Source organism: Momordica charantia (genome assembly GCF_013281855.1).
Source record: "Momordica charantia cultivar OHB3-1 chromosome 11 unlocalized genomic scaffold, Mcharantia_2.0 BLBB01000011.1, whole genome shotgun sequence".
Lineage (NCBI taxonomy): Eukaryota > Viridiplantae > Streptophyta > Magnoliopsida > Cucurbitales > Cucurbitaceae > Momordica > Momordica charantia.
The window spans coordinates 12,258,226-12,271,280 of NW_028275159.1; the positions used below are offsets into that span (position 1 = coordinate 12,258,226).

Genomic DNA, 13,055 nt, shown 5'->3' on the forward strand with positions numbered 1-13,055 from the left:
ATAACATGCAACATCTCAAACATTAGTCGAACTATAAACTATCATGCCAAACATATAGGTGAAACATGTTTAGGGAAGATGGAACTAAAAGGGATGAGAAAAGAGGCGGCAAAAAACCCGAGCTAGGAGGACCTAGGCACCGTCTCTAGTGCCACAGTGCTACGAACCTGGAATGGTACTGCTGCAGAACAACCCTAAACTGCAGCGCGATCGTGCTCCAAACTTCGATTTTGCTTTGAATACGAATTCGAGACCTTTTTATAGATTCGGCTTTAAGGGTTCTATAAATAGGTGATTTCGGGTTAGGATTTGGATGAGAAGCATTCCAGAAAATTGAGTGATAGTTGACCGTGTATAAGTAGGACTCTAAATATTTTTGAACAATCTAGTGAATTCAGTAAGAGTTTTGATGGTATAAATCTAGATAGCCATTATTTGGGTACTTAACAACAAGGTAGTCATTGTAAATGATACCTTGGAAGAGCTCTCTAGAGAGAAAGAAAGGTCCATTACAATTTTCTAAATTATAGTAGAGACTGTCTTTTGTAAAAGACTAGACGTACTCAAGATTGAGGTGAAATAGTATAAACACTCGAGTGTATATTCAGTTTTTCTATCCGTATCTCTTACTCTTTTTTGTTGTTACTTACTTTGATCTGCTTTTGTCCAGTGGAAGGATAAAATCAAATACATCTTGTTTGAAGAACTTGTAGGAAGATTGATTGGTCTAGAGTTGGTTTGGTAACATTCATGTTTTTTTTTTTCTCATTTCAAATTTTTTGATACATATAAGCAAAATTATCCCAACAAAAAACAAAAAATAGTTATCAAACATGTTTTTATTGTTTTTTCCAATAATAAAGAAAGAACTGAACAGTTACCAAACACAATTATGTTTTTCTTCCTTCCAGAACCCAAACAACCGCACTAAAAAACAGGCCTTAAATTACTCTCATCTTAGTATATAATTCCCTAGGTTTAAAATCACATATTATTCAAACTATTTTTGAAAAATTCATCCATGGAATTATTACATCAAGAAATGTCTCTAGTGCTTTCTCTTGCAACCGAAACACCTATATCTAGACCAAGAATGAAGTCAAAATTGAAAATTGAGTTGACTTTTAGATTAATTAAATACATCATATTGAGAACCACACAATCTCAATAAAAAATAAAAATAAAAGAAAGTCAAAATTCAAGATCTCTCCACATTGTGGATAAGTACTATGTATACATAAAGCTTTGAAAAGGTTGGATAAAAGTCAATACTCCACAGTCCATATTCTTTCATGGTCGGCTATCAAATTTGCCTCTATCATGGGCAAGGCGGTTCCCACAATTATTTGCTTCCCAAAGTCCACTCAGCACAATCCATTCAATAATTCTAAACAAAGATTTGGTACACCCATTTTAAAAAATCTTAAATCTAGGATATTAGTTGTTACCGATCTTAATAATAGATATGAACTATTCCTCTCATCTACAATTGGTTTTTAGATGAAATCTCATAAATATTAATATAGTATCAAAGCCAAACAAAGCTCAAACGAGGATCCGATCAAAAATTGGTATTCAATCAAGATTGATGATCTAAAAGAGTCGGGACCTAACAAAGGTTTAGAGTAGATATGAATTACTCCTCTCGTTACTAATTAGTTTTGTGAGATGGAACCTATGAATATTAATAATATTTCGGTAATTTGTTTTTCATTTCTAATTTTTGAAAAATATAAATTATTTCATAAACTTTTGATAGTTGTTTATGCTTTTCTCGTTTCCATTTTTTAAGTAAAAAATATAGATAAAAGTATTATTTTATCATTTTTATTTATAAAATACATATTAAATATAAAAAGGTAAGTAAACCTAAAAACGTGCTATATTTAAGTAAACTTTTTACTTTTTTTTAGTTAATTTAAAATTTTAGAGAATGAGAAACATTTCCCAAAACATGCATGTTTTTGTTTTTTTTTTTTTAATAAAAGAGAAAGAACTAAAAGTAAAAAATAATTACTAAATACCATTATAATTTTTAAATGAAAGGTAAGAAACAAGAAACAATAATGTTATCCAATGGACCCTTCCCATCTCAGTGCATCGACTTATTATGAATCCAGATGTTTCACGTGATGGTTATGTACATTTAAGTCATAATCTCTCCTCTAATTTTTATTTTCATTCTCATCATTACCCTTTAATAATACCAATAGGTGAACTTTTGATAATATGTATTTGTCAAGTCTAATTTAATTTTTCAAAGCGAGCATAGTTCAACGATAATTGACATATATCTCGAACCAAGAGGTTGTGGTTCGATCCCCGTTCCCATATGTTGTACTAGAAAAAAAGTCTAATCTAATTTTTTAATCGTTGTGTTAAGCGGTTGTCCTATAAGATTAGTCGAAGTGCTCGCAAATTGGCTTGAACATTAACGGATATTAAAAAAAATTAGGAATGGCAGGAATGTTATATATGTAATGTAACTTATCCCATGCTAGAACTAGACTATATTAATTTAGAGTCTTATATTGACAAAAACTTCTAATATTATATTTTGTAGTCTTAGTTTATCAAAATGTTTTAAATGGAACAAAAATTATAATAGTGATATTGAATATTGAAAGCATGGATGTTAATCAAAGATATTGTTTAATACTTTTGATATTCTATCATTTTCTTAGGTATAAACACATAGACCAAAATAATAGAAAATGGTTGAAAATAAAAATGTCAATTTCATCAATTAGTACTTTATTTTATTTTAAAACTAATAAAATTTAACCATCTTTTATATCAAGGATAATGGATGTTTCAATCAATTATTAAACTTGGTCATTTAAATTTAAATATTGGATTTCCTGGTCTTTTATATCTAAACAGATTTTTTTTAGTATAAATCATTCATATGATTCAATTCTCCAACCCCTATAATTATTGAACTAAAAAGGTTTTTGCTCCTTTTTTCTTTTTATAAATAAAATTGATTGTATATAAAATTGTTACTCTATTTTCTACTTCTTGAAACTACTTTTAATATCTTAATCAAATTTTAAAAAAGTTGTTCAACTATACTATTATACTTCATTCGTATTTAATATTTTTATTTGTAACATATGTACTTTTGAAATGTAACATTTAGTGATTTAAACTTTCTTAAAAAATTTGATCGAAAAATAATATTATAGACATGAAATATGATAAAATGAAGTTAGGTGAGTTTTTCTCCCACAATAATAATAAAAGGTGGTTTAATTATCTATATACGTATGTTTTTTTTAGTACAACATGTAACAGTGGGCATCGAAGTCACAACCTTTAAAAATATATGCCAATTATCGCTTGAACCATGCTCGCTTTAAAAGTATATAGACTTAAATTGTCACAAAAATATGTATATGAACCAAAATATCGCAAATGTCAAACTAGAATCACTAAAACTTGTGATTAAACTGTAAAAGCAAGTCTAACTCAACGATAATTGGTATATATCTCCAACCAAGAAGTTGTAAGTTCGATCCCAAAAAAAACCGTGATTAAACTAGTACAAAATGAACCAAATATTTTTAAAGACTATTTTTTGTACAACTTAAATACAGTAAAAATGTTAAAAACAATTAGAAAATAAAGAAATTGCTAATAATTAAACTTATTTTAGAAGAAATAAAAACTACCCAATAATCACACATAAAGCACTTATTTAGTCTAGATAAGGAACTCAAAAAACTATTGGAGCAACAAAGAGAATGTTGGAATAAATAAATAAATATATCATATAGTAATATAAGAAAAGAGCCTCAATTTATTTTATTTTATTTTGAAAGTTTTTTTTTTCTTTTTTCTACTCTTTTAAGGTTGTGGTAGGGTTGCTTTAGCAAGGAAGAAACATTGTAAATAAAGCAAGTGGGGCATTTTGGGGCGGTTTGTGGGACTGCTGAATCCAACACATATATTAATGAAAAATACAATTTTTAGCACAAATTTTCAAACTTATATAATATATATATATTTTTTCCAAAATATTTTATTTCTTCGTGTGTGCTTCATCGGGATTTTTTCAGAACTACAATCCAACCTACTCGATTGATATAATCTAAAATCCACTCTCCACCGTTACTAAGTTAATAGTAGGCAGATGATACCTCAATCTCGAAATTTTTGTAGTATATTTTTGATAGGCAGTCCAAGATGTTTGCAAAATTCGTTAGGTAATAATATATTACTCTTATTTTGATATTTGAACATATATTATATATTATGTTCTAATCGTACTCAAAAAAATAAAAATATTATGTTCTAATATCTAATTTTTTGCATAAAAATTCATTTTAGTATTTATCATTAATTTTTTTGTTTGGATCATATTTAACTAGAACCGATCAGATGTTTTAAGTTGGACGAATTTTATGTTATATCTAAAGCTACAGCCTAGCTACATGTAGGTCAGGCGTGAAAAAAATGTATCTAGATTTTGTGTTAAATATATTAATAAAAAATGAATGATAAAAACTCAAATATATTAGGTTGAAAGATTATAACGGAATATTTCGTTCAAATATTTAAACTAAAATAAAAACATTTACAAGTTTTAACAATCAAAGAGAGGGGACAAAAATAAAATTTAAAACTAAAGAAAAAAAAATAGAAGAGTGGATTTGAAGGGTTCAACCTCAAACCTAGTTGAAAATGACACAATCAATCATTTCTCATTTGGAAGGAGGCTTAGGATGAGAAGAGTTTGATGATGACAAGATTTTAGATGATGATTATAAGTGGGGAATTATTCCTTGTCTTTTTCTTGTCCCCATCTACTCTAAAAGTTTTGAGGGGCAAATGAATTACTTCAATAGGGTTAAGAGAGTGAGCTATTTCTTTATAACTAAAATTTTAAATGTTGATGTTAATACAAATGTCCAGGTCTCGATTTTATCAAAATATCGATAAGATAACCACCTTATGCATAACATATTTACATAAGTAAAAGTGATTGGATTTATAAGAGAAGTGCACTTTTGTAAGATCTTAGTTAGGATGGTATAAGGTTATTAGATCAAAACTAGGCTAGAATTTCTTGAAGTCTTACAATCTGTTTATGACAAAAGAGACAACAAAATAAAATGCTCTGTAATTCACTAGCTTCAACAACGAGAATAAAGAAAAATATATTTCCAAAAATTTCCTCTGCTCGAAGGAGAAAACCTATGTAGATATAGGTATGGCAGTATACATTCATGAACTAAGTAAGATAAACTTGCAACGGTATAGAAGAATAAATACAATACAACAGAATTGTGATCCTTTCCGTATGAGGTTTAAATAATATATCCAAATATGAACCTACTGTATAAGGTAACTAATTAAAGTTGCTGATAGTCACAAATTTTCTATGAAGGAAGTTTGATTTAATTTTTGATTCTGTTGGGAAAAAAATAGATAAATCGATCCTCCTGTAAGTTCTTCAAACATGAACTATTTGATTTTCCTCTTCCACGGGCTAAAAGCAGATAAGTAAGCAACAATAACAAAGGAATAAGAGATAGAGATAGAAAAGCTTAACGCCACAGAGATTATACTGGTTCGCCCCTATTTTGGGACTACGTCCAATCTTCTGCGGAAAAGTAGGTTCAACTATAGTTGAGAATATTACAATGGAGATCTCACTCAAGATATTACTATCTTGCTTCTAAGTACCCTAACAATGGCTACTTAGGATTACAGAATTGGAAATACTCTCACTAAACCCACGAGATACAAACTTTTTTTTTATACACTGCAGACAACCACTTAAGTCTCTCTTATTTGGACTATGTACAAATGAAACCTTAACAAAAAGGTTCTATTTATAAGAGGTCAAATATCCTAATTCTTATAGGAATTAGTAGTAGTGTTGAAAATCATTTTCCTCGTAGGATACGAATCATCTGTTTTGGCTCTATTATCCCAACAATCTCCCACTTGGAGACAAAACATCGATCTTGCCTCCCACTGCAGCAATAGTCTCTGATAATCTTGGAAAACTCCAAGGCTTCTACTGCAACAACTTCTAATCTTCTTGAAAAAATCTTCAAGACTTCTCCTGCAAGTTTAAAAACTTGTAAAACAAAATATTAGAAATCACTGGTCTCATCTGTCTTTGCCCTGAGGTCGAGCAATCTACATGGTCTTGTCTCCCAGACGCAAGAGACACAGCCACTTGCTCTCACTCAAACTAAGTGGCGATATCTTAAGCTTCCTTCTTCGTTCTCAAATACTGATTCTTGAAGAAAGAACTTCCCACTGATGACTTGACAACTCTATTCAAGCCTACTGCAAGAATTGAAACTCCATTATTTACCTCAGTACCTACTGGGTTCATCATCTCTGATGCAACTGTTCGCTGACGCGACTTCATCAATTCACCCATCTGTCTGACAATTGGGGATAATCTCTGACAACGTAAAGAACATGTTCTCGTTCTTTGACTTCCCAATTGTTGTTCCTGAATTGATGGTAGATCCTCCTGATCCGTTCTGGTTGTCTTTGTTGCTGGTTTAGTCCTACCTCATTGGACATCATCTGCAACTTGCATCCACTGTTTCAATGATCATTTGGCAACACTTAATTGTGACGTGTAAACTGTAGATCTTCTATGGCTAACTGCCACCAACTTCGATCCTTTGGTGAGCTTCCACTGGTTGCCACCAAACTCACTTTGATAACCATCATCGTCCAACTTACCTGTAGAGATAATGTTCATTCTGATACTAGGTACATACCTGACATCTCGCAGTAATAACTCAGTCCCACTATTGGTCTTCAATCGTATATTTCCAATCCCTTTAGTCTTGGAAAGTCTTCCATTCCCAATCCTCACGTGGCCGCAATTGTCTCTTCTGAAAGATATGAATAATCTTCTACTTAAAGATATGTGTACTGAAGTTGCGCTGTCTATTACCCACTCTGATGATTGGTTTCCTGTTTCTGTGTTGCTTTCAACACAGACGAGGGCATCGTCTACAACTACATTTGACTACGCCATATACCTCTTCAGATCCTCTTTTAATATTTTACAGTTTTTCTTGATGTGGCATTTTCTGTGGCAATGAAAACATTCAGCATCTCTCTTCCAATCTCTCCTACTATGCGTCTGCTACCTGTCATCAAATGCAACCTTCTATTTACCTTTTTCAACAGCCAATGACAAGCCTTGTACGGAAGTAGATACTTTTCCACTCCTCTTTTTGCGAATTTCTTCAGCAATTGTCGGATCACAAATTTCTGAAAATTTCAAAGATTTATCTCCTAACGAATTGGACACTGTTGTCTTCATTGTTTCCCAACTTTTAGGTAAAGATGTTAGCAACTGAATAGCATTCACTTCGTCACTAAAAGTAATCTTAATTTATGTCAATTGATTGATTAATTTTGTGACCTCATTTATGTGGGAATTGATAGAAGTATTCTCTTCCATTTGAATGTTAAAGAACCTTCTTACGAGATATACATTATTATTAGCTGAGGATTTCTCGTACCTATTCTCCAGTGCTTTCATAAGATCTATTGCTGTCGTTTCGTTTGCTACGAGGCTTGCCACATTCATCGATAAACAGAATTTGATAAAGGCAACTACCTGCTCATTTGTCTCTACCCAATCTTCATCTTTCATCCCTGCTGGTCGTTCCTTTAAAGCTTTATTCAACTTCTTGCTGGTCAAGTAATCCTTAATCTGCATCTTCCAATATTCGAAATTGGCCCCATCGAACTTTATGATTCCTTCAAACCTGACTTCTCTGCTGATCCCATGATCTCTGAACCAAACGCTCTGATACTAATTGTTGCGAAAAAAAAATAGATAAATCGATCCTCCTGTAAGTTCTTCAAACAAGAACTATTTGATTTTCCCCTTCCACAAGCTAAAAGCAGATAAGTAAGCAACAATAACAAAGGAATAAGAGATATGGATAGAAAAGCTTAACACCACAGGGATTATATTGGTTCGCCCCTATCTTGGGACTAGGTCCAGTCTTCTGTGGAAAAGCAGGTTCAACTATTGTTGGGAATATTACAATGGAAATCTCACTCAAGATATTACTGTCTTGCTTCTAAGTACCCTAACAATAGCTACCTAGGATTGCACAATTGGAAATACCCTCACTAAACCCACGAGATACAAACTTTTTTTTCATACACTGCCCACAACCACTTAAGTCTCTCTTATTTGGATTCTGTACAAATGAAACCTTAACAAAAGGGTTCTATTTATATGAGGTCAAATATCCTAATTCTTATAGGAATTGGTAGTAGTGTTGAAAGTCATTTTCCTCATAGGACACGAGTCATCTGTTTTGGCTCCATTATCCCAACAGATTCTGCTGGTTTTGTGAGGTGGCTGATGATTGAGCATTTGTTGCTGACTGTGTTGAAAATGTAGCTAGTGATGTGGCTTTTGTTGTATCCTTCATTTTATTAGATGTTACAGGAAAATCAACCAATGAGCACTAAGGAGTGTGGTACCGCAACCCCTCTCAAAGTAAATGTAAAGCCTCTCTTACAACTTTAATGAAAAGAAATTAAAATGAGCGCAAAAAGGTCAAACACAGTTGCTAGCATAGCATCAAAGAGAGCCATCATAGACGAGAAAGTGGGAGTTCGGACTGGGTAAACGTGCTCGTAGATATTGATGAAAACTTTTGGAAAACATATAAAAATTCTTTAAATGAACAAATAAACATTATACTTTTTTAAATGAGATTTAAATTCTTGTTATTAGTATTATGTGTATATTTTAATGATACTTTGTTAATATTTTCTAATAGTTCGTTGATTTTTTTTACCATGTAAAATGGAAAAATTGATTCACCCCTTATGTCAATGTCGAGCCTATTGATATACGGAAATGTCAACATGTTGCTGATAAATTTATATCCAATATTTGTAATATACGTAGAAACTTATTCCACTTGTATTAAGACTTGGGTGACTTATTATTACCTTCTTTTCAAATTAAAGGTTCATTTTGAGCTTAGAAAACATAAAACAAAAGAATACTCATGAATTCGAAAGTAACGAACAGGTTTTGATACTATTATGATCTGTTTACTTTTGATTTTGGTTTATTTTAATATTTGTACTTCCAAAACGTTCATTTTTGTTAGGGTTATTGCATTGGGTGGCAAATAAGTTTTAGGTATTTAACAATATAGCACCCACTTATCAAATTTTCAAATATAGCAATTTTTACAGGATTCTGATTTTGAATTTTTTAGTATTCCCAAATTGCCCTCATCATATTTATCACGCGTTTTCGTTCTCTCTCAGATCATCGTCTTCTTCGTTCGTCTCTTCTTCGTGCTTCTTCGTTCTCTCTCGGATCATCGTCTTCTTCGCGCATCTTTGTTCTCTCTTGGATCATCGTCTTCTTCGTTCGTCACTTCTTCGCGTGTCTTCGTTCGTTCACCAGGTATCAATTTTAGCTTCTTCATTTGTATTCATTCGTTCATCAGGTATCAATTTTAGCTTCTTACTTCGACTTCGTTCGTTCATCAGGTTTCCATTTTAGCTCTTTCGATTTTATTTCTTCTTTTTCTTCGATTTTGTTCGTGAAGAACTTTCAGCCTTTGAGGAACTTCTGTCCGTTTTAATAAGGCAGATTTCGAAAAGAAGAATTTGGACTTCTTGAGGGACTATTATAATTATATTTAGTTTTTGTTCTTTTCTTCTTCGATTTTGTTCGTTTCTGAGGTCTTGATTTTAGTTTTTCTTCTTCTTCTTTCGAATTTAAGCTTAATTTTAGTTATTGGTGTCTGATTTTGGGCGAAGGATCACCCATTAAGATTGTGGAGAACCTACTTGAATTTTAGGTGAGGTATATCACCTAAATCAGTGAGGTATATCATACTGATATACTTCCATTGAATATGAAGTATATTAGTGAGGTATATCATAGATATTTTACGTATATCTATAACTGATATACTCCATATAGATATTAAATATATCGTATGTCTGCGGCTTATGTTATGTTATTTGTTGATTGATATACTAATATCATTAATATTTTATATTTTTGCAGTGTTTGTAGTTATGGGCAAGCTTGCAATAATTGTTTTTCATAGTGGTGAATGGGATGATAGTCATTGCTATATGAATTACAAAACTATTGGGATTTTGGTTGACGAAGATATGAATTTTCAAAATTTTAGGAATTTGATATTGAATGAAGTGAAGTTAGATCCATCAATTTGTTTTGTCCAATTTTCAGTTTTATTAAAGTTTGGTAGTAATGGAGTTCAAACTGTTGTTGAGATTAATGAAGATAAATATGTTGCTTGGTTTTTTACTTTGGTTAAGGATGACAGCACAAGATATCCTTTAGTTGCTCATGTAAATGCTATGCCTTTGGAGGAGTCTAGTGTTATTAATTCTGGAAGTGAGAATTTAGGTATGGTTGTTGCTTCTTCTGCTATAATTGAAAGAGATTTTCAAGTTTATAACGATGTTGATATTACTAGTATGTCTTCTGCATTTTATCTGAAGGAGAAAGATCTATTTTCAAATAAAGAAGTTTTGTCAAAAGCTTTTCACTTTATGGCTATAAAGAATAGCTTTCAGTTCAAAACTTTGAGATCAAATTTCAAATGAGTTGAGTTTGAATGTGTTCAGAATGGCTGCCAATGGTATGTTAGAGCATCTCGTTATAGAGGTAGTGAACTATGGATGATTAGAAAGTATGTTCGTGATCATAATTGTCGTATGACGATAATTCAATCTTCTCATAGACAAGCTTCATCATCTTTTATTGGTGAATGTATGGTTGAGAAATTTAGATTCAGTTCTTCTGATCGTTCGACTCCGAAAGATATCATTCATCATATGCGCACAAACTATGGAGTTGGTGTTAGTTATTATAAAGCTTGGAGGGCAAAAACAACTGTTAATAAATTGTTGACAGGAGATGCTGATGATTCTTATGCATTGATTCCGAAGTTTTTTGTGAAGTTGAAAGAAATGAATCCAGGTTTGTTTTCTTTAATGATATACCAATAATATATGCTTCTGATATATATATAATATGTATGGGATGATATATCTTCTTGATTTTATTATGATGTAGGTGTTCTGATATACTGTTGATATACTACTGATATATATTTGATTATACTACTGATTATCATATCTGATTTTAATATCTTGACATGTTGCTGTGATATATTACTGATATATTTGACGTGTTGATGTGATATATTATTGATATATTTGATGTGTAATGATATTTTACGCAGATGCAATAATTTTATTTATATTATTTTTGTAAGTACATACATTGCATATGAAATTGATAAGACTAGTCATTTTAAGTATTGTTTCATGGCTCTAGGTGCATCTATTGAAGGTTGGAGGTATTGTAGACCTAATATATCTGTTGATGGACATTTTTGACAAGCAAATATGGTGGTACATTATTGACTGCCTCAACGTGCGATGGTAACAATCAGATTTTCCCTCTTGCTTTTGGTATAGTAGATTCAGAAAATGATGCATCATGGAGATGGTTTTTTCAAAATTTAAAGAACAGTTTTGGAGATCGAGAAGGATTAGTTATCATTTCTGATCGTCATTTAAGCATTGGAAAAAGTGTTCTAAAGGTTTTTCCATATGCTCAATATTGTGTTTGTAAGCGACATCTGTTGAAGAATTTGAAGTTGTCATACAAAGACTCCTTGATTGATAAACTTTTTGAAAACTGTGCCAAATCCTACACAACTAATGATTTTGAGTTAAATATGAGGTTGATGGAGTCAATATATCCTACTATACGAGAATATCTTAGTAATGTTGGATTTGAGAAATGGGCTCGTGCACACACTAAAGAAAGAAGATATCAAATGTTGACAACTAATATTTCTGAGAGCCTAAATGCAACTTTGAAAGAGTCAAGAGATTTACCTGTTGCATCACTACTTGATTCAGTTAGACAATTACTTCAAAGGTGGTTTTATGATAGAAGTAAATCAGCAGCTTCTCTGAATAATTTTTTGAGTCCTTGGGCTTATACTGAGATACATAAACAATTTAATGAATCCAAAAGTTTGGTGGTAAGTGTTTTTACTTTTTTATTATTTAATAATGTTTATTTTTCTTTCACAACCTATTTTTATTATTATTTTTTTCTTTTTTTCAGGTTGATCCTATCAACAACGTTGAATTTCAAGTAATTCATAAAGCGGATAATTTTTTGGTAAATTTGGGTTCTAAAAGTTGCACTTGTCATGTTTGGGATTTGGAAGAAATTCCTTGTGTCCATGCACTTGCAGTTATTTGTAGGATTGATTTGAATCCTTATTCATATGTGTCTGAGTATTATCTGTCTAGTAGATTGTTATTTACTTATAATGGTTCAATTCGTCCTGTCGGTAACCATTTGGATTGGGGATCTGTAGCAATTGATGTTAATGTATTACCTCCTATCATTAAACGTCCAGCAAGAAGGCCTCAAAAACAAAGGATTCCTTCAATTGGTGAGGTGGAGAAAGCACACAAAATGCAGACGTTGTCAACGTGTTGGACACAATCGTAGAACTTGTAAATTTGCACCTATTGAACAATGATGTATATCAAGGATGTATACCAAAACATTGCTTTTATGATTTGAATTTACAATGAAGTAGTTTCTTTGTTACAACACAATGTGTATACCCAATAGAGTTTGCTTATATGATTTTGCTTCTGTAAGTTATAGTTGATGGCATAATTTAGAGCATTACATTAGTCTGTATATCAGAATTATATCAGTTGTAAATCTATATATCAATAATCTATCAGTAATATATCAAGTATACATCATACATATATCAGTAGTACAAGGAGAAGTAATATCAATATGAACTCAAAAAGTTTAAAGGTTGAAACATCAAAATGAACTCAAAGGTATTCATATCAAAAGAACATTGCCCCAAAAAAATGGCATATCATTTAAAACCTTTAAGATATTGTCTTGTAATCTAAACATGAGTAGATTGTCACATTCATAAACACAACGTAGACTAACAATGTCACTATAAAAGTAGAAGTATGAG

At 31.5% G+C, this 13,055-nt stretch overlaps 1 pseudogene; it reads left to right on the forward strand.

Moving 5' to 3' along the window:
* Positions 1-10,062: 10,062 nt before the first annotated feature.
* Positions 10,063-12,587, forward strand: LOC148208122 (uncharacterized; annotated as a pseudogene).
* The last annotated feature ends 468 nt before the right edge of the window (positions 12,588-13,055 follow it).